Below are 24,252 nucleotides of genomic sequence, written 5' to 3' on the forward strand. Positions count from 1 at the left end.
ACAACCTTCTTCTAGATGGTTAAAGCTGATAAACACAGTTGAGAATATTTTGGCTATGAAGAAACAATCAGGTGTACAGGTAGGGTAGAAGCTCAGATAGATTTCTAGAAGATGCACTTACCAAAGGGGATATGCTAAGGCAGGGCTATGCTTTCCCTATTTGCCAAGAAAGTACTGAGTGAGATAAGTTGGGTTATCAAAGTTGATGTGATTTTGCTTGTATCCAAATTGGTGAAAACTGGATGTCTCATTATACTTGAGTAGAAAGTCCACAAACTCTGCTTCTTCTGTAGAGCGCCAGAGACCATCCCTCTTTTGACTACCTTCTGTAATTTTCTCATTTTTTTATTCTTTTTTTTTAAATAGCATACATTGTCAACTGAGATCATTTTTAAAAATGTCAGTGGAAAGACAAAAATCCCAGATTGCATGTCTATCTTTTAAATTAATAAGGTGTTAATCAGAAAACATAAATTTCAGAAAGAAATTTGATTGAAAGTTTCAAATTTATTTACCCAACTCAAAGATTCTGTGCAAAAGCCAAGTACCCAGTCTAAGTGCAAAAACAGTCTTCCATATGCTTTGAACAGAGATTCAAAGTCCAGTAAAATATTCACTACATTTTATATATATGTGGATAGATAGAGCCCAAAGATGGTTAGCTTTCAATGAAGAAAGTCCTGAGTTTGAATTCTACTTGCCATACCTACTGGTAGTGTGATTAGGGACACGTTATTCAACTGCTATCTTTCCTTCTCTGTAAAGTAAGAAAAATATTACACTAATAGTACCTGGTTTGATAATTTCGTGTAGATTAATTCATTTGCTTGTCAGAATATTAATTGAGTGGCTATTGGGTGCAAGATACTCTTCTAGGTGTTAAAGACCCCCTCAGCAAATGGGAGAGTCACACACCCGCCAACATGGTGTCTGCTGTCTAGTTGAGGAAGATTAACTGAGATTACACTTATGGTGCTCCACATAATTCTTGGAATTCAGTAAACTGAAGTAGCTGCCATTATTTCTATAATTTGTCTAATGACTAGATGATTCAAAAGGGTGCTTCATTAGAGTTTTGCAGTAGACATAACTTTATATCTTCTTTGGGGCAACTCATATATTCTCCAGCTAATTCCAGACATGACATTGCTCTATAAATATGTGAGATACATTAAATTTAATTTACTCTAATTATTATTTCTTATTTTTTATATTTAGCCTAAATTCAAAATATGTGCTGAAGTGGAATTTTTTTTTTTTTTTTTGGCTGAAGGTAAGATTAGGAAACTTGAGTGACATGCACATCTCCCCATCAAAAGTACTTTACTCTAAATACTTAACTCAAGTGCGCTTCTTTTCATGATCTTGATTGCAGAGATTTTTTTATTCATGTTTCCATTAGCAGAAATGATATACTTTATTAGTTTTAGACTACTTTCATTGTTATCAGAATTAGATTGTTCTTTAATTAAGTAATTTTATGTTAATATGATGATCTCAACATATTGGGTATATTAAAATCACAGTGTATCACATGACCTAATTTGATTTCTTTAATAATTAAAACCAATATTGCCCATGTTTATTTAATTTTTTTTATTTCTGAGATTAGGAAGTAATATTGATTTACCAAATAAGTGGTTTCTGTTGACCTTAACATTAAAATAAAAATGATACCTATGATCTGTAACATAGTATAGTATCTGGGTGAACTTCTTAAGAGAAAACCAAAATATACATTAATAATATATGCACTTTATTACTTCTATGTAGAAAAATATTTTTTAGGACATTTTTGATATCATGTCGTGGCAATCACACAAAACAGAATCATGGTGTGTAGCTCTTTTCTTGTGCATGGACAAACTGTAGAAGGACTGCATTTCATTGCTTAATACAATTGTGACATTCCTTATAATTATGACAGAGCTTAACATTAAATGGAATATGTAGATACCAATACCATTCTATTTTAAATTAAAAAATATTTCATTAGGAAAATTGTAATGAAACTGCCTCTTTTCTCTTTCTATAGCAGGTGAGGTATTGCAGGTGACTCGGCCACTTGCTGGCTTAGATTCACTGCCCTCAGAAAGATCCACTATGGTTTGGTGGGCTCTCTCTTTTACTTTTCATAGTCTGTAAAGCAGAATGAATTCAGAATATTTTGCTGAGCACAATATTAATAGAATTTAATTACATATAACATAAAGCATTAAGTTTCAGTCTCATTTTTCCACTGTCTTCTTAACTACAGGAATGCTAATAGCTTACAAGCTATTAAATACCCATCACGTATCTGAGAGCCTATTCACTGGCACCCAAGCAACATTTGCTATTTTCACTCTAGGTGATTTTAAATTAACAACACCTGCATGGAATTCTTTCAATGGGAAATTTAGAACAAAGAAATTGAACAGGAAACAAAAATAATAGTATAAAATTTATAGTGCTTATTGATGTATTGATCTATTTGGTGCATGCATTACTGAGTATAATGGTTGCAATTTTGTGAGGTCTTTATTTAGTCATCAGTTCTGCCTCATTAAGGAACACCCTTTTGAGAGGTCAGCAAACAAAAAGAGAATCTGAGTCCTGACTTTCGTTCCAAATCCTTTTTTTTTTCATGGGTTTTCTGGGTTTCATTTTTTGTTGTTTTTGGTTAAATTTATGTGCTAAATGCAGGGATTTCCTCAGAGACTGCCTGCATTTATCGAAATAATTTGAAGTGTAGAATGCTTCCTGAATATACTGCTATACTACTACATTTCTGTTTTCCCATTCTTTTATTCCTTTGGCAGCAAACATAATAAACGATGTATTTATTCTAATTGTTTTTAGACATGATGATATTGATGACCCTCAGTGAAAGAAATTCCAAAAGTCAAACTTGAAATTATTTTATATTTTTTAAATTTTTTTAAACACCTCAGTTTTTTTCAATACCTTCATTTATTTATTTATTCATGTATTTATTTTTATGTGGTGTTGAGGATCAAACCCAGTGCCTCTCAGGTGCTGGGCAAGTGCTCTACATTGAACTACAGTCCCAACCCCTTTAATAATCTTTTAAATCCACCTCTCTTTAAAAAATATAATACTTATATAAAAACATAACACCTGTAACACTAATATTTAAGGGAAGATCAATTGTAACATATTGAGGCAAAGCAAATATCACTTTGCAAGTGAGAATAAGTCCAAAATACAGGATCTAGGCACGTAGCTCAATGGTAGAGCACTTAAGTTGAGCAGCATTCCTAGCTCTGCCCTTCTGCCATGATGTACTCATGTTGTCTCATCTTGGGCCCAGAACAATGAACTTGGCCATCTATGGAGTGACACATTTTAAAATGTGAGCCAAAAGAAACTTTTCCTCCTCTAGTTTGTTCTTGTCAGGTATTTCGGTCACAGTGTTGAAATACTGAACCCCCCCACCCCCCACGTACCAATTACAGTTAAGAACTTTAAGATAGTCGAGGATACATATGCTCTTGGAAATATTTAGTCTGTATCACATAATTAAACATTGAAACCTTAGGGACATTTATGCCTAACTTGCTCAATAATATCCACTGTTGTGGTGAAACAGGTTCATATGCATTTTCAAGAGTCAATTATACACATCTCTTTCCAATTCCACATTCAGTGACCTTATTTGTAGATTGAAATCGGCCACAGTGGGAATATTTACACCACAGAAATCAACACATGCCTCAAATCAGAGCTTTCTCTGTCCTGGAAAGCTATTAAATTTGCTAGCATGTCACTGGCAATATCCTGAGAAATAAAAATTGGAATATATGACTATAGGCACGTTTTAAAGCAAGCCCATTGTTCTTGATAAGATTCCAGAGGCACCGCTTCTGCTCTTTTTACTGTGTTGAAAGTTCTCCTGCTTCCAACCCTCCATCTTTCCTAACCTGATTATAGTATGTCCTGGACACCAAAGGGAACTAGTATCCATTCAGGGCTAGGAGGGATAAAAACTCTGTAATAGATAAACCCATCTCTTTTTGTAATTGCTTCCAGTAATGTTTAGAGAGCAGGTTGGATGAGAAATTTAAGATAATTAAAAGTACTGCTAAAGCATATTGTCAAAACCCAGAGCTCCTGGACTCTTAAGAACCCTCTTTGAGGGTGGGAGGCATGCAGGAAAAGAAACAACCTATTGGGCTTTGGGTGCTCACTGTGTGGGAAATGGTGAGTTCTGTGAGTTTAAATTGTTCAAACCAAATACATTCTAAAAATAAAAAATAGTGGCTTTTAATCAGTTCCTCAGAATAATCTCTAAGTTCTACCTGGTAAGAATGTATACCTGGGGCCATGGGTCATTCCAGAGCATTTATGTTAACACTATGATTTATGGTGGGGACCTTGAGCCATTTTGTATTAGTTGTACCTTTGGAGGGGCTTGGATCTGAAGTATTCAGGTCATTCACATCAGCACTACATACCTACAGAACCACTCTTCCCCACCACCCCCAATTATCCCTGGATACCACAGTTCCCTTGTTGACAGTATTTTGTGCATGTTGTCACACATTGTTGCTGGGAGAACTTAGCCCTGTTTGTATGATTCCATAGAAAGAAAACAGCAGAGAGCTCAGATCTGGTCTGTTCTGGAGTCTGCTACTCACCTTTTTCCTTTACTGATTTTAATGTGTAATCTGTAATAAACTGTAACTGTGATTACCAAAGCTTTTTGGAATTTTGTAGGTTCTTTCAGCAACTCATTGAACCTGAGGGTGGTCTTGGGGATTCCTGATTCTGTAGTCATCAGCAGGGAGCACTGAGTGGGAGTCAGGAGTCCTTGATTCCACCCTGCCCTTTGTCATGAGGACAACTCTATGGTACAGGGCATCTGTTTCTTTTGCTAGAATTGTTCCTTTATCTGTATACAGTTCACCTATGTGATTTCTGACTTCAATTCCATATCTAATGTTCTGGAATTCTAAATATGCAATTATCTACCTATTATGTTTCTATCTAGGACTCTAAGGAGAGTAACTCTCAAAGCCTGGCTCTTTGAAAGTACAGAGGCATGTGATAGGACTTTATTTAGTGCCAGAGACATCTCTGCTTTTGTTTTTGCTTTTCTCCCTCCTATCATCTGCTACTCAAGGTGGCACTAGTTAAGTAATCATCAAAGTACCTGGATCCCTCTGTAAATATTGCAGTGTTAGGCGTGGTGAATGATGTAGATATTTACATGAGGTCATAATTTTATTCATTAGTGTCATTACTAGGAAGCAGAAATTTTAAAGTCTTATTTTGCCCAAATATGAACACTGTGCAGTTTTTAAGAGATTAGAAAATAGTTCCCAGCACAACTTTCAGAAATTTCAGAAACATATTTATTTGCGTTACTATACTTAATGGGTGGTAAATAATCTCAGAATGGGGTGTGTATTTTCTAGGTTTCCTTGTTAACTGATTCTTACAGACAAAGCTGAAGTACAGGCAGGTGCTTGTGTGTGACAGATCCATTGTAAGTCTTGTTAATAATTATTACCTTGTCACTACAGAGGCTCTTCAGTCTCATAGAGCAGAGATAATTTCTACCCCAAGGGGTAAAAAACAATGTACCAACAACACAACTATTAAATGAACAAAATTAAATCCTTAAATATAATGCTTTAAAAAATGTTCAGTTGAATGAAAGAGTAGTGAGAATGAACATGGCCATAAGAATTTAATCTGGGTGGCTAATTTTACTCATTGTTCTTGTTTTGTTTTGGTACCAGGGATTGAACTCAGGGTTGCTTAACCACTGAGCCACATCTCCTTTTTTAATTTTTATTTTGAGACAAGTCTTGCTAAGTTGCTTAGGATCTTGCTAAATTGTTGAGGCTGGTTTTGAATTCTGATCCTCATGCCTCAGCCTCTGGATCTGCTGGAATTACAGGCATATACCACTCCTCCTGGTTGTTCTTGTTTTAATAAGTTTATATGTTTAAAAAGCTAGGAGCTTCAAATATTGCCTTTTTTTGTGTAATGAAAATGTAGTAAACTGTTTCCAACTTTTTTTTTTTTTTGGTAATTTCCCATGAAATTAGTAATGGTTTGGTTTAACTCTATTGGCAATTTCAGTCAGTATTAACATTTTCAATTCTAAACCTAAAAAGCACAAAATTAATTAAAACCTTTGCATTATGCAAAATATGTCATTTTGCTTCTAAATATATCTTTCTTATCTTTTGGGGAACTTAATGATAGATATGAGGAGAAGCAGCTAAGTGTCTCCTTTTTCTTCAAGATTAAGAGGTAAGGAAATGCTTCTTTGTTTTACAAATACAGCAAGGAAAACAAGTAGTTATTAACAGCATATTAACAATTCTTCAGGAGAATCAGTTACTTGAAAGAATGTGAAGTAGGAAACTAGAATTTATTGTAATGGAGATTTTGCTGATTTAAAGTAAGCAACTACAAACATCATATATAAATTTAGTTCAAGATAAATAATATTGTCAAAAATAAAAGAATGAAGGAATAAACAAAGCCAAAGAGCATGATGAGATACTATTTTCTGCCAGGCTGTGGCACTGACTGTTGAGGTTTAACCTTAAGCAGAACCATTGTGGATGATATTTAGTGTCTATGAGGAAAACCAAACAAAAACAAGACAAACACAACTCTGTCTCTGGTCTCCGAAGCAAATGCCTCTGGGTACCTTATGTAATGACATTGCATGTTGTGCCCATTGCACATAGTTCTTGCTTGAGTTCCCTAGATACAATGTTCACACATTTTTGAAGGATGAACATCGCAGTCTTTCTGAGGAAAGATGAGATATTTCTACAGATGTCTGTGTGAAGCTGTAAGGTGTGGGGTGGAGGGATACCGTGAGAACTGGTGGGTGGTCCCTGAGGTAGATGGGTCATCTGTGCTCATGGGAAAGCTCCAGAACCAAGGCTGCCTGGAAGATTAGAAGAAGGGGAACACATGGCAGCAATACTGATTTGCTGTCCCTCTTCTTAGTCAGATCTCAAAAAGTTTTCTTTCTTTTGATTGCTCCAGGACACGTTTTCCAATCTTTAGTGGAGGAAAGCATAGTTGAGGTCTTTTCAGGTGGACAGTGGAGTTGAGGTCCTTATCTGATGCAGATGATGATCTGCTGAACACTTTCTCAAAACTTCTTCCAGATCCTAATGTAAACTCTGGCTCACAGAAGCCAATCAACAAGTATTACCGATACTGTGTTCCAAGTAATTTCTATTTGAATAGTCATTTAAAAATAACTTCCTGATGTTATTATGTTACTGTTCCAAAGATTGCTTTTTAAATTATAACAGATACATGCACATTCCTTCAGCACACGTTTTTTGCCTTTGCAACAATTAAGGTTGCTGATCCTCCCTCTGAATTCCTAACATATTTAATCTCTTCATGTTCATTAATCTATCCATCTCCCCAAGCAAAAGAATGCTGTCACAATTATTTTTACCTTCTATTGGGCTGGTATGTGGGGTATTGGAGAGAGAAGTAACCTCTCAAAGTGTGGGCCTCAGAGAAGACCCAGAAGCATTCTGGTCTTAGCACTTGATAATTCATGTAAGGAGCCATACAGTAACATGAGCATTTTGCAAAGACTTAGGAGATTATGCATAGGAGAATGCAAACAACAAGGAGGTAAATACATCTTCAACACAATAAAGGCTTTACAAAACTTAAAATAACAGAAGAGGACTTGTCGGTTCACTCTGAAACACTCAATTATTTTTTTGTAATTGAATGAGGTGGTTTTAGAATTAATACTTTTTTGATTGCAAGAAAAGTGTGTATTCTGGGAGGCCAGGCCCAGAGACAGACACCAGGCCCAGCCTAGCACCACTGTGCAAGAATTCCACGCCACAGAGACCCAGCCTTGAGGCCCACACCCAGCCCAGCCTGGCCCCAGCCTGTGGTCTAGTGCCTGTGCTGTGGTGTGGGTGCCTCTGCCCATTAGCAGGGATTGTATCCCACCTGGAGGCCACCATACCTAGAGGGGCAGCACCCTTCTTGGGATACCACATTAGCAAGTTCCTCCCAGGCATCAGGCTACTGAAGACTAGGAGATTTGAACAGTACTGTATAGTTTTATTATAGATTTTTAAAAATTTAGTAGTAATATTACAATTATTCCTATTATACCTACTATTATTCCTACTTTTCTTTTATTAATATTTTTCTCATTCTATTTTCCTCTTATATATCTGTCTCCTTGAAGACTCTTTTACCCTTTTCACATGCTAACAACCAATTTTTTTTAATTCCACTTTCACTACTCCTATGACATAGTACCTCTATAGACACACTTCTTATCTCATTAACATTATATCCTACAACCCTCCCCATCCTCTTTGTCCACCATTAGAAACTGTGGTCCTTATTGCAAACCTATTGGCTAACTTGTAGATAAATGAACTCGTAATCTCTATTTATTAAGACAATATGGCTAATATCTTAAAAGGAACTATTTGAGTTAAGGATGCATATTGTTTGTATGGTATGCGGCTAATATTGATCTCTCACTTCAAGGTGGGGTATTGGAAACCTGCAGGGACACTATAGGTCCATAGGGGGGAAACTGCAATACCTCAGATTCCCACTGAGAGAGGGGAAGGTATATGAACAACATGAGAAAACAAGGAAAGAAAGTGACCCAAACAAACCTAGATGCTACATCAATAGAATACAATGACAGCATGGCAGAAAAAATGTCAGAAAATGAATTCAGAATGTACATAATTAAAATGATCTGAGAAGCAAACGATGAGATAAGAGTAAACGCAGGCTTTGAATTATTGCACCAATCAAATTAAAAGAGCAAGTGCAGGAAGGAAAAGATCATTTCAATAGTGAGATAGAAATTCTGAAAAAAAAAAAAGCCCCAAAAAACAAAAAACAGAAATTGTGAAATGAAGGAACCACTAAACTAAATTAAAAACTCAATAGAAAGCATAACCAATAGGCTAGATCACTTGGAAGACAGAACAGACATTGAAGACAAAATATTTAATCTTGAAAACAAAGTTGTCCAAACAGAGAAGATGGTAAGAAATCATGAACAGAACCTACAAGAATTATGGAATATAATGAAAAGACCAAATTTAAGAATTATTGGGATTGAGGAAGTCACAGAGATACAAAACAAAGAAATGAACAACCTGTTTAATGAAATAATATAAGAAAATTTTCCAAATCTGAAAAATGAAATGGAAAATCAAATACAAGAGGCTTACAGAACACCAAATGCACAAAATTACAACAGATCCACACCAAGACACATTGTAATGAAAATGCCTCACATACAAAATAAAGATAGGATTTTAAAGGCTATAAGAGAAAAGTGTCAGATTATTTATAAGAGGAAACCAATATGGATATCAGCAGATTTCTCAACCCAGACCCTAAAAGCTAGAAGGGCCTGGAACAACATATTTCAAACTCTGAAAGAAAATGAATGCTAACCAAGAATCTTATACCCAGAAAAACTTACCTTCAGATTTGAAGATGAAATAAAATCCTTCATGATAAACAAAGCTAAAAGAATTTACAAAAAGAAAGCTGGTACTACGAAACATTCTCAGCAAAATATTCCATGAGGAAGAAATGAAAAACACCACTGTAAGTCAGTATAGGAAGGAACTACCCTAAAGGAATAGCCAAACAAAGGAGAAACCAAGTCAAGTTAAAAACCAAAAATAAGCCAAAATGACTGGGAATACAAATCATATCTCAATAATAACCCTGAATTTTAATGGCATGAACTCATCAATCAAAAAACATAGAGTGGCAGACTGGATTAAAAAGAAAGAACCAACAATATGCTGCCTTCTAGAGACTCATCTCATAGAAAAAGATACCCCATACTAAAGGTGAAAGGATAGGGAAAAACATACCACCCACTTAGACTCAGTAAAAAACTGGGGGTATCCATTCTCATAAAAGATAAAGCAGACTTCAAACCAAAATTAGTTAGAACGGATAAAGAAGGACATTTCCTACTATTTAAGGGAAACATAAATCAGCAAGACATAACAATCATAAATGCTTATACCCCAGACAATGGCTTATCCGTGTATGTCAAACAAATCCTTCTGAATTCTAGTAATCAAATAGACCACAACATAATAATACTAGGTGACTTTAACACACCTCTCTCACCATTGGACAGATCTTTCAAACAACAATTGAACATAGAAACAATAGATCTCAATAAAGCAATTGATAATTTAGACTTAACAGACATATATAGAATAGTCATCCATCAATAACAAATACACTTTCTTCTCAGCAGCACATGGATCCTTCTCTAAAATACAGCATATGTTATGCCACAAAGCTACTCTTAGCAAATACAAAAAGATAGGGATACTACCTTGTATTCTATCATATCATAATGGAATGAAATTAGAAATCAATGATAAAATAAAAAAAAAACTACTCCAATACCTGAAGATTAAATAATATGCTATTGAATGATGCACAGATAACAGAAGACATCAGGGGGGAACTAAAAAAAAAATTGTAGAGGTGAACGAGAACAAAGATACAACACATCAAAATCTCAGGGACACAATTGAAGAAGTACAAAGAGAAAAATTCAATTCATGAAGGACATTCAATAAAAGAAAGAAAAGTCAACAAATAAATGATTTAACATTACAGCTCAAAGCTCTAGAAAAAGAAAAACAGATCAACACCAAAAGTAGTAGAAGACAGGAAATAATTAAAATCACAGCTGAAATAAATGAAATTGAAACAAAAGAGATAATTCAAAAGATTGACAACAAAAGTTGATTCTTTGAAAAAATAAACAAAATTGATAAACCCTTAGCCACACTAATGAAGAGAAGGAGAAAGAAAACTCAAATTACTAAAATTTGTGATGAAAAAGGAAATATCAGGACAGACACTATTGAAATACAAAACATAAGTAGAAGTTACTTTGAAAATCTATATTCCATCAAAATAGAAAATCTCAAAGACATCAATAAGTGTCTAGAGACATATGATCCACCCAAACTGAATCTGGAGGACGTACACAATTTAAATACACCAATTTCAAGAAAGGAAATAGAAGAATTCTTCAAAAGCCTACCAAGCAAGAAAAATCCAGGACCAGATGGATTCTCAGCCATGTTCTACAAGACCTTCAAAGAAGAGCTCATCCCAATACTGCTCAAAGTATTCCATGGAATAGAGGAGAAGGGAACCCTTCCAAACTCATTCTATGAAACTAATATCACCCTGATAGCAAAATCAGACAAAGACACATCAAGAAAAGAAAATTTCAGGCCAATATCTCTAGTTAACATAGATGCAAAAATTCTTAACAAAATTTTAGCAAATTGCATAAAAAACATATTAAAAAGATAGTGCACCATGATCAAGTGGGTTTTATCCCAGGGATGCAAGGTTGGTTCAACATCTGGAAATCAATGAATGTAATTTACCACATCAACAGACTTAAATTTAAGAATCACATGATTATTTCAATAAGTGCAGAAAAATCATATGAGGAAAGACAGCACCCTTTCATGCTCAAAATGCTGGAAAAATTAGGGATAGTAGGAACATTACTCAACAGTGTAAAGACTATGTTAAGCCCACAGCCAATATCATTCTAAATGGTGAAAAACTGAAAGCATTCCCCCTAAAAACTGGAACAAGGCAGGGATGTCCTCTTTTACCACTTCTATTCAACATCATCCTTAAAACTCTAGTCAGAGCAATTAGACAGACCAAAGAAATTAAAGGGATACGAATACCAAAAGAAGAACTCAAATTATCACTCTTTGCCGATGACATCATTCTATATTTAGAGGAACTGAAAAATTCCACCCGAAAACTTCTAGAACTCATAAATGAATCAGCAAAATAGCAGTATATAAAATCAATACATATAAATCTAATGCATTTCTATTCATAAGTGATGAATTCTCTGAAAGAGAAATTAGGAAAATCACTCCATTCACAATAGCCTCAAAAAAGATAAAATACTTGGAAATTAATCTAACAAAAGAGGTGAAAGATTTCTACAATGAAAACTACAGAACACTAAAGAAAGAAATTGAAGAAAACCTCAGAAGATGGAAAAACATCCCATGTTCTTGAATAGGCAGAATTAAAATTGTCAAAATGATCATACTACCAAAAGTGATAAACAAATTCAATGCAATTCCAATTAAAATCCCAATGACATACCTCATAGAAATAGAGCAAGCAATCATGAAATTCATTTGGAAGAATAAGAGACCCAGAATAGCTAAAGCAATCCTTAGCAGGAAGAACAAAGCAGGTGGTATCACAATACCAGAACTTCAACTATACTACAAAGCAATGGTAACAAAAATGGCATGGTATTGGGACCAAAATAGACAGGTAGATCAATGGTACAGAATAGAGGACACAGCGACAAACCCACATAAATATAGTTTTCTCATACTACACAAAGGTGCCAAAGCCATACAATGGAGAAAAGATAGCCTCTTCAACTAGCGGCGCTGGGAAAACTGTAAATCCATATGCAGCAGAATAAAAGTAAACCCCTATCTCTGACCCTGCATAAAACTCAACTCAAAATGGATCAAGGACCTAGGAATTAGAACAGAGACCCTGCACCAAATAGAAAAATAAGTAGGTCCAAATCTTCATCATGTTGGCTTAGGATCAGACTTCCTTAACATGACTCCCAAAGCACAAGAAATAAAAGCAGAAATCAATAATTGGAATAGATTCATTCTAAAAAGATTTTTCTCAGCAAAGGAAACTATCAGTAATGTGAAGAGAGAGCCTACAGAGTGGGAGAATATCTTTGCCACTCATACTTCAGATAGAGCGCTAATTTCCAGAATCTATAAAGAACTCAAAAAACTCTACACCAAGAATACAAATAACCCAATCAACAAATGGGCTAAGGAAATGAACAGACACTTCACAGAAGAAGATGTACAAGCAATCAACAGATATATGAAAAAATGTTCAACATCTCTAGTAATAAGAGAAATGAAAATCAAAACTACCCTAAGATTACATCTCACCCCAATTAGATTGGTGATTATCAAGAATACAAGCAACAATAGGTGCTGGAGAGGATGTGGGGAGAAAGGTCCACTCATACATTGTTGGTGGGGTTGCAAATTAGTGCAGCCACTCTGGAAAGCAGTATGGATATTGCTTAGAAAACTTGGAATGGAACCACCATTTGACTCAGCTATCCCACTCCTTGGTCTATACAGAAAGGATTTAAAATCCTTTTACATTAATGTGGCTGTGTTGCTGTAGTATGCTAATTTTAAGTCCTTTTGGTATAAACTGAGGAGTGAGAGGAGAATGGAGGAACTTTAGATTATGAAGAACGAAATGAGAGGGAAAGGGAGTATGAAAGACGGTGGACTGAGACAGACATCCTTACCCTATGAACATGTATGATTACATGAATGATATGAATCTACATCGTGCACAACCGTAGAAACAAAATGATGTATAATGAATCAAAATGCAGTCTGTAAAAAATTAAAAAATAAATGATTTTAAAAAAAGCCACATTTCCCAAACCCCACCCCAGATTCACTGAATCTGAATTTCCAGGAGAAGATACATGGAAAACTGTTATTAGGTGATTTCTCAGATTAGGAGAATCTGAAAAACAGGGCCAGAGATGTACTTCTCACACTGGTGGGCCATGAATCCACTCTTAGACAATCAATCTGTCCTAGGGAAGAACATCATGCAGCAGAGGCCTTTAGACCACATCTGAGGAGATTTGATGGAGAGGAACATTGGTTCTTCAAAAGGCTAGGGAAATATAAATTGTCATTCTGGAAATTACTGTGAGTTAGGGAGCCTGACCTTAAGTGGTGCATACTTGAGTTACCTTCCAAAGCAGTTTTTTTTTTTTTTTTTTTTTTTTATTTTCCCCCTCCTGTGGAATTGGAGATTGAACCTAGGGGCATCCTACTACTAAGCTAAACTACATCCCTATTCCTTTCAGTTTTGTTGTTGTTTATTTGTTTGTTTGTTTATTGTACCAAGGAACACTTAACCACTGAGACACATTCTTAGCCCATTTTTATTCTTTATTTTAAGACAGGGTCTTAGTAAGTTGCCCACGGCCTAGCTATGTTCATGAGGCTGAATTTGAACTGGGAATTCTTCTGCCTTAGCCTCCCAAGCCTCTAGGATTATTATAGGCATGCACTGCTACACTTGGCTCAAATCAGGTTTTTTAATAGTCATATATTTAGTTAGTTTTACAAACAGATGGTATCTGTGGTGTTTATTATTTTATTTTACAATGTATATTTTAGGACATTTTTATTTTCCTCAGCATGATGTTCTATATTATTTTAGTCTCCAAATTGTCAAATTGTCCATCAAATTTATAGAAGGGTTTCTAACCAAGGTACTTTTAAAGAGAATTTAGTTGGTGATATTGGTTTAAGTTTGTGTATATGTAATGTATAAATGTTGTTTCTTACCAAGTGTCCTAGGATATTTTCAGTAAGAATGACAAAAGTATGCTAGGCTGCTAAAATTAAAAGTTATCCTAAAGTTCCTGTTAAGCAAGCATGTGTCATTGAACCATATTGAATACCAGGCACCATTCTAAGGCACAAAACATCTTTATACAACCAAGATAAAGTGGACTTTTCTGGAAGACACTGGGTACAGTGAATGACCTTTTCATTCTTCATTGTCCCTTTCAAATCACATTGATTCCTTTAAAGATACAGAAAAGTGAGACTCGTTTTGAGAGAAAAATTAATTTTATGGAAAATAAAGTGTTCCTTTTTCCCACTGATTATCCCTCTTCTTATACATTAGAGTAGGCAAGAAGGAGATTTTGCTAGTATAAAATATGATTGATCTAACATTTTATTTATACAGGTACAATAAGACCAGGTGATAGTTTACCATTTGATTTGCCCCTTTCTTTGTAAGCATTTTCTGCTCAGAATACTTAGAAAACGAAACAAAACAAAAACTGCCTTTTCACCCCTATCTGGGTATTTTGTTTAATTCCCTCCATCTGAGTACATATGAATTCACGAGGAGCAGGTAGCATTTCCTAAGGGTCAAACACTTTGTTGATAGTCATCTCCTGATGTCCAAACAGTGGTTGGTACCTAGAAAGAGCTGATGAGTATTTCTTTAATGAACTGGGTCATTCAATTTCCTTGTCTAAACTGAAAAACTTGTGATAAAGGAGTTGTGGAGGACTTGTTTTGTCCTTCCGTTAATCCACACATATGACTTCATCATTTTCTTCTATTAACTTAACCTCCCCTAATTTGAAGTCTAAAGTGGTCCTCTAATTTATGCTTTCAAATAATTCTGTACCTTCCATGCATACCTCTTTCCATTGTAATCAAGATAATCCATTCTTGATGGCTCACAAGGAAGGCTTCATTAATTCAGATTATATAGCTCACAGGATAGTCACATATTCAGATTTTGATAATTATTAAAAAGTCACTACAGGAGGGTCCAGTGTGTACAGTGATGTGGTTCACCAGGAACCAGACCAGTTCTGGCCCTGAAAACTAAATACCTCCTGCCACCCTTCCTACACCTGAATACAGGGAGCAGCCTTCCTCAAGTCAGTCTCCTCATAATCAGTTTCCTCCATGTGCATCTGATTGGCAGAGTCTGCATCACAAAGGCTGCTCTTCACCTGCAAAGAAATCTGGGGAGGGGATATTTGTCTGTCTTGGAGAGGTGAGACTTATGAATAATTCCTAAGGATAGGGTGAGTGTTGAAAAGATTCTAGAGAAACAGAATCCTCTAGAGAATAAATATTGGAACTCCAGGTTAAATACATAATCTAAGGCTCAGTGACTTTCTCAAAATAATAGAGCAAAGGCTGACTTCAAACTCAATTCTACATGGTTCCAAATATTGTCAGTTAATTCACAACATTTTTTAACCTTTAATTCTATGCTAGGCAATGAGTTAGGTTTGTAAAGGAATGTAAGGATAAAAATACAGGCAATGTTTTCAAAGAGTATATAAAGCAGGAATTACTCATTTTTGTTGTGTGTAAGTAAGGATCCTCCAGAGAAGCAAAATGGGGAGTCAGGGCAAGGGATGGGTATTATTTTTAAAGAATTGGCTCATGTGAGTGTGGAAAGTCCAAGATTTGCAGAGTGGTCCATCAGGTTGGAGATCCAGAAAGAGGTGATGTTGTAGAGAAAGTCTGAAATCTCTGAGGCTAAAGTCACAGGAAGAGCTGACACTGCAGTTCTTGTCTCCATGTCTTCTGGTGGCAGAATTTCTTCTTGTCCTGGGGAGATCAGTCTTTTGTTATATTCAATGGGATGAGGCTCACCCACCATGCTAACTAAAGCAATTTGCTTTCCTAAGTTCACCAATATAAGTGTGAATCTCATCCAAAGAGCTCCGCACAGAAATATCCAGAATAATGTTTAAGCACATATAAGGGCACCATGGCCCAGTCAATTTGACACATAATATTAAACTTTACAGTTCTTTGTAAACTTTGTGTTGTATTATTCTATGTCTTACTGAGATTAAAATCTCAAAAATCTCTAATCAGATAGGATTATTTTCAATATATCCATATCCATATCCTTTGCTTTGAATTTTACTTCACCAACTTTGAGGGTGTGAAAAAAAATCCAGGATTTAAAATTTATTTCCAGAATAAAACTTATGGCAAATTTTAGGAGGGGGGGTTGACTTTATCTTATACCAAATAATTATTTATAATATTTAATAAGTAAGTGGCAAAATAACTGTATGCCACCAGAATTTGTTAGAACATAAATGTAGAACATCATTGGTTAATGCTCTTTAAATTTATTCACGCTGTTTCTGAGATTCTTACTTGCAGAATGGCAGAGTACATCTTAAAACTGAAAAGAAACTTATGTATCATGGGGAAAAATGATAGAAATATCTACATGAGATGAATACCCAGCAATTAGATCTTAATTATAAATAATCCCATATCTCAATCCTTAGAATTTCACAGTCTGTTGACTCAAATTATCTCAAATCAAACATACATTGTAATCTAAATTAACTGGCAGGTATGCATATTTGTATATATAGATAGCTATTCATCCCTTTATAGTATATATACATATATCCAACAAAATGTTCATATATATGTATCACTTTTAAAATGAATTTCAAATTCCTCAGGAGATAATATTTTCAAATAAGTCTTTTTTACCAAGTTTTCTTGAGCAATATTCAATTTTCCTGAATTAATTTAACAAAAAAGATGAATCTATTTTAATTGGCACATATTTTAAAAGGTGCTTTTCCTAAAACAGTTATTTTTAATGTAATTCATAAAATGGATTTTTAATGATCTGTGAAGCCAAACATTTGCCAGATGTGAGTGAGAGCAAAGATTGTTCCCCACACACTACATTTTCATCAGATTTGAGTGGGAATTTGAGATTTCTTGCTAACAAAGTACTGTTTTAACATATTGGCATAGATTTAGGTAAGCACTTTTTGTTAAATTATTCTAAGTGTGAGTAAAGTTATTGTAATGAACCTTTTTCTTTAATAGTTACTGTTTATATTATGCCAACCATACATTATGCCGTATTTATATGTATATAAGGCCCTTAAATTGCTGGTGGTCCCCAGCCTAGAATGACTTATAATTTTTTTTTTTTTTTTTTTTTTATTGTACAGTGGCACATTCAGGAGAAACCATACATGGAAGTTTGAATTCTGATCTTCCCCCAGCTGGTGATATGTGGTACCATAGTCCCTTGCTATGCTGGGAAGGGGAAGCTCTCTGCAGTCCTAACCAGTCAATCTTGGTCATCATCACTATCACCATGGAAACAGCCAATTCTTCATGATGGCGTACTATGTTGCCAGTGCTTTTTGGATGTTGTGTTTTCACATTCTGTCATGTCTACAGAACATTCATCCGTGTACAAACAACTGCACCATTTCTCACTTTCATTGCACTGTTCAATAAATTACATAATAGGTTAATTTTATTGTAAAATAGACTTTATGCTAGATGATTTCCACATCAGTAGGCTAATGGAAGCATTCTGAGCTTGTTTAAATTAGGTTGGGCTACGATGTTCAGTAGGTGTATGAAATGCATTTTCTCCCTGTGATATTTTTAATGTGAAATGGGTTTATTGGGATGTAGCCCCATTAGAAGTCAAGGAACTTCTGGGATTATTTCTGATGTTTTTAATTTCAGATATCGATAAGAAAAGGGCCTCTGTGAGGGATGAGAGAGCCCTACGATATTTTACAAAATATAGAAGTAACAATGAAGACAAGTTTATGGAATTTTAAAGATTTGAGAAACCATTTTATATTCAGAATAAAATTAATAAAACAGCTCTTTCATTTCTTAGAAAAGAATTGGCCATACAGAATATAATTTTAAACATTTTAATATATTTTTCTTGTACTGGAGTGCCTTAGCTTTTGTTTCTTCCTTCTCCCCCCCACACACTTTTTTTTTTTCCTTTTTATGTAGAAAGAACCTACCTTCTCCTTAGTATTACCCAGTAGAAAATTAGAACCCCAGCTCTTTAATGGGTGAACAGAACCAGTAATTACACACTTGGTTTTTGCCTTTCATTAAAATCTCTGTGAAATGTGAAAAGTACAGAAGAGTCAATTTATGGTTGTGATTATCTATACATAGATGCAATTGGCAGGCATAGCTACATATAGAATAAATTACAAAATTTTAGTGTGCAATTAGATTCAAAGTGCTCCTGCACCAAAATACATGGTGTTGTATTCTAAGCATATAATTATGAGATTGAGGTAAATTTACAGTAGTGGAATTTGGATAAAAGTTCTTCACTGAAGTGAGAAATTATGAAGTGCCAGATAGCTAAGTATTTGTGTTGATTTCAATGAGATGACTGATGGCTTATATTTATTTTATATTTAAGTACCTTCTTTCCTATCTTATCGGGTTTCTTTTAAAAAATTATTATGTAGCAATGAAACATTTTCCTGCAAATCATGGAACCTCTGTTCAAGCATCGCTGTACCAAGTCAGGTGAGTAAAAGAGCTTTTCTGTTTTTAATGATGTAGAACAGATAAATACAGTTAGAACCAAGGGAATTCCAGACTGAGTACCCATGTGGTAAGCAAGTTTTTCCGGTGATGTTTTGGATAATTCTTGATTAAGGAAAACAAAATGACCAAGAGTAATCAAAACAGGACAAACCCCTTACACGTTGCAGGAGTTGTATCTGCTTTACTTAGTATAAATGATGGGTTTTCCATGAATGCTGCTCTATTTTCTTCTGAAACAAAATCACTTTGGTGATAGAGAAAATCTTCAAACTTTTATCTTAGAGAAAAATAATTAAAACAGGAAAAAATAAATACTTTACAAATAAATAGTCTCCCTAGTTAAACTTCTCACATTAAATGGAAGAATCTGACACTGGAGCTAAGTAGCTGAAATGCACCTCATTATTTGTACCCTGCTGTTGTCTAGGTTTACTTTGCATTTCTGTAGCTACTTTCACTCCACTACACAGTATTAAAAAGTCATTTGTGTGTTCCTTTAATAGATTATTGTATTTTGAATTCTAGTTATAGTATTTGAATATGATTATATGAAATTCATTAAGCAAAATTGGTGAAAAAATATGTTTATAAAGTCTAGGTGTGTATTTTGGAAAAAATCTTCATATATTTAATTTTCTGCCAAATTTAATTGTAGGTCAGAGTAAAACTGATGGCAAACATTGGTTAACTTCTGGAAAATATTTCCCATAGTTTACCAGAGTGAGATTTCTTAAACTTATAAAAGAGAATAAAACTTAACTCAATTTGCTCATATAAGTTGTTTATATTATATTATGTCTAGTATGGAACTATCATATAATTACTGTATCACATGATATGTGGTAAATGAATGTATATTATGTTTTAGGTTAAAAATTAAAATGTTCATATTATATATCTTTTTTCATGATTCCCTGATTTGGATTCAAATTAACCGACCAACGGAGTTTCTACTGTCTGTGTTTTCATTTCCAAACTAAAACAGTGTATAAACAATGCCCTCATGTAGAGAATATAATTTATTAATGATAGCTAGAAACATGTTTAGAATGTTACATATTTGTAACTTCTTGTATACTGAAGAATTCAGAGGTACAGTTAATTTTTTAGGTCTTTACTAATTGTGTACTTGAATGACAAAAACAGTTCTCATCTGACCAGAGAGCAGATTAAGGTCTTACTAATTGTCTAAACATATTTCACTCTTCATTGTCAATTCAAATAATAATAGATATTAAACTGTTAACAGTTGGTCATTTACATAGAAAAACGTTTGCACTTTCCTCCTGTCATTAACCATAGACGTTCTTAAATATGAGAAATGAAATTCATTTATAAGTGAGAGCTGTTTTTCCACCAGTCATAAATGAATGAGATAAGAGATGTTTGTCAGTTTTGCATGAATTCTACCTGAAGGCGATGAGAAGCTGTTTCACTCTGATCTGGACTCAGTTTCTAAGGATTGTGGCTGGCAGAAGGGTGTTGGGCTGAGGGAGGAGTTTTGCAGAACCTGGCCCCTGGAGCTGGGTTGAACCTTTCCTGAAGAAGGAACATAGTGCCTTTATAATTCATAATATACTTTAAGAGCATATTTACTTTTTACACACATACGTAGTGTTTTTTGAAATAAGTTTTACTATTTCTATTTCTTACTAATCTTAAGGCTTAAAAACATTCAATTTTTTTGAGGTACTATTGAAAAGATTGCGTTTTAGATATATATGATTTGATATATATGTATTGTAAAATATGAATACAATCACTTTAGTGGATTTATCTACCACTTCACCTCACCTGGTTACTGTTTTTTTTTTTTTTTAATTTATTTTGTCTCATTGTAAAACATTTGAGATCTTGTCCCTTAATGAAAGTTCAAGTACATAATACAATATTGTTAACTCTGGTCATCATGTTAAACATTAGATCTTCCAAATTATATCTCTTAGAACTGAATATTTAAAACTATTGGTCAGTATCACCCCCAGTCACTTCCACAGCTGCCTCTGGCAACCACCATTCTTTTTCTGAAATCATAACTTTTAAAGATCCACATATGAGTGAAATCATAAGCATTTGTTTTATTCTGTCTGAGCTATTTCACTTAGCATAATTTTCAAAAGGTACATCTAACTTGTGGCAAACAGCAGGACTTCCTTCTTTTCCAAGTCTGAATAATGTTCCATTGTGTGTGTGTGTGTGTGTGTGTGTGTGTGTGTGTGTGTGTGTTTGTGTGTGTGTTACATTCTTTAACATATAGCATGATTTTATGTATCTGGGAGTAGGTGGATGCTTAGGTGGATACTTGGGTTGTTTCCATGTAGGCTGTTGTGAACACTGCTTTAATGAACACAGGAGCACAAACATCTCTTCTAGACACTGCTTCCATTTACTTTGGATATAAACCTAGCAGTGGGATATCTAGACTATATCATAGTTCTATTCTTTATATTTTGAGGGATATCCATACTGTTTTCCATAGTGGCTGTACCAATTTTTATTCCCAGTAACAGTGCAAACATGTATTTCTTATTGCTAAATTCTGAAGAGAAATTTCAGGAGTTTTTATTGCATTTGTTCTTCTATGCTTTTATACAGAAATACATTTTTAGACCTCAGATTAATAGCTTAAAAACAGAATTGAAATTCAGCATTTCCTTTCACATCATCTAATTGTCTAGAGAGATGCCATTTTAAGTATGGCTAAATTTATCTGACAGGTATTTTCAAGATCTAATTCCCTATTTTCCTGAAATGGGAATAGAGCAGATGAACAGATTACCATTGCAGTCTTTCTTTTTCAAATCTATATCCTCAATGTGCTCTTCTTATTTGCTATTTTATGTGTAGAGTTTTAATCTGTACTTGAAACTCTTAACTCCCAATTGCCTACTTTTTAATTCATGCATACAACCAGAAAAAATAACAATCACTCTGGAGTATAATGGTGATAAAGTGGAATATATTTCTATGGAAAGAAAAACTTCAGTGATATTTAAGTGGGATCATGTGTGTAGATGCTTTTATGATGATTTGTTTTGCGAAGACCTGGTTCAAATTGTAAATATACCTTGGAGGGCCATTGTTTTTGGTTTTATAACACTTTGATTTTTATTTTCATATTTGTCTGTCCTTTAAATTTACTAAAATTTGTGGCTCCTAACCTCCTGATATTCTAACTGACCATGCCTATGTGTAAATTAAATTATTATAGATTATAAATTATAGATTAAAAACAATACATACAAACAAATACACAAAGACTAGTCAGAAGGAAATTGTTGTGTATTGTACATTTATCTTTGTTTCTGTAATGCTCTTTGTCAGAGCCCATTTACTTCATGCCATGACTGTAATAACAGCATCAGCATCTCAATATTCTTTCCAAATGAGCCCAGATCTAATCATAGAATCTAACTGAGTAGGTAGTGAGTCTGCCAAGTAATTAAACCACTTACTGGTGCTAAAAACTTTGAAATTTAATTACCTGTGTCACTGGGAATATGATGCCAGTTACGAGTCCAGTGAGGAGTAACTAATTTTTTTTTAATCTTCAGAACTTTTCATTACTATTGTATTTTTAAATGACCGTATTGAGGAGGTTGTCGACTCTAGGTTCTTCAAGCGATGATTATTTTAGGACACTGAGCTTTCTGATTGTCTTCTGCAGGGAATTGTGTGGGCAAGGCATGCAAACTATTTGGATTCTAGTTTGAGAAAACTGTTGCATATACAGCAGTCAACAGAAAGACCTTTGGTTCTCAAAAATCCTGTGTAAGTGCTATTGATATTGTGAGGTGCCCACCTATCACCCTGTTTTTCTCTCATATATTCACAGATTGGAAGCTCAGTATTCTTCAGAAGAGAAAGCTAGTTCTAGCAAACAGTCCGAATTCATTTATCCAAAAAATGTTTACCCAAAACCTACTATATATCATGTACTGTGGAAACGTTGGAGAGATGATGAAGGCCAAACTCTGGAGTTTTGACTTTTATGGAGATGACAGTTAGTGGAAGATATAGACATTAATCAACACTTAACACTGATTGGTGTTTTGAATGAAGTAAATAATTCCCTGTGAAAATGGGAGAGCCAACAGAGTCTGAGGTCAGGGAAGGCTTTCTGTGGAACTATGAGAGAAAAAATTATAGTCAGTGGTGAAAGACCATTCTAGAGCTAGGAAACAGCACATGCAAAGGTTTTCATGTGTGAAGAATTCAACCCCTTTTATAAGAGGATTACAAAATTCAAATGTCACCAAGAGAAGTTACTTTTTTAATCATTCCAATACCAAATTTTAAGTGTAATTTTTTTTTTATTGTAAACAAATGGGATACATGTTGTTTCTCTGTTTGTACATGGCGTAAAGGCATACCATTTGTGTAATCATAAATTTACATAGAGTAATGTTGTTTGATTCATTCTGTTATTTTTTCCCTTCCCCCCACCCCTCCCACCCCTCTTTACCCTCTATACAGTACTTCCTTCCTCCATACTTGCCCCCCTCCCTAACCCTAACTCTAACCCTAACACTAACCCTTCCCTCCCCCCCATTATGTGTCATCCTCCACTTATTAGCGATATCATTCGTCCTTTGGCTTTTTGAGATTGGCTTATCTCACTTAGCATGATATTCTCCAATTTCATCCATTTGCCTGCAAATGCCATAATTTTATCATTCTTTATGGCTGAGTAATATTCCATTGTATATATATACCACAGTTTCTTTATCCACTCATCAATTGAAGGGCATCTAGGTTCGTTCCACAGTCTGGCTATTGTGAATTGAGCAGCTATGAACATTGATGTGGCTGTGTCTCTGTAGTATGCTGATTTTAAGTCCTTTGGGTATAGGCCAAGGAGTGGGATAGCTGGGTCAAATGGCGGGTCCATTCCAAGTTTTCTAAGGAATCTCCACACTGCTTTCCAGAGTGGCTGCACTAATTTGCAGCCCCACCAGCAATGTATGAGTGTACCTTTCTCCCCACATCCTCGCCAACACCTGTTGTTGCTGGTATTCTTGATAATCGCCATTCTAATTGGGGTGAGATGGAATCTTAGGGTGGTTTTGATTTGCATTTCTCTTATTGCTAGAGATGTTGAACATTTTTCCATATGTTTGTTGATTGCTTGTAGATCTTCTTCTGTGAAGTGTCTATTCATTTCCTTAGCCCATTTGTCGACTGGATTATTTGAATTCTTGGAGTAGAGTTT

Source organism: Sciurus vulgaris, assembly GCF_902686455.1.
Source record: "Sciurus vulgaris genome assembly, chromosome: 2".
NCBI classification, from domain to species: Eukaryota; Metazoa; Chordata; class Mammalia; order Rodentia; family Sciuridae; genus Sciurus; species Sciurus vulgaris.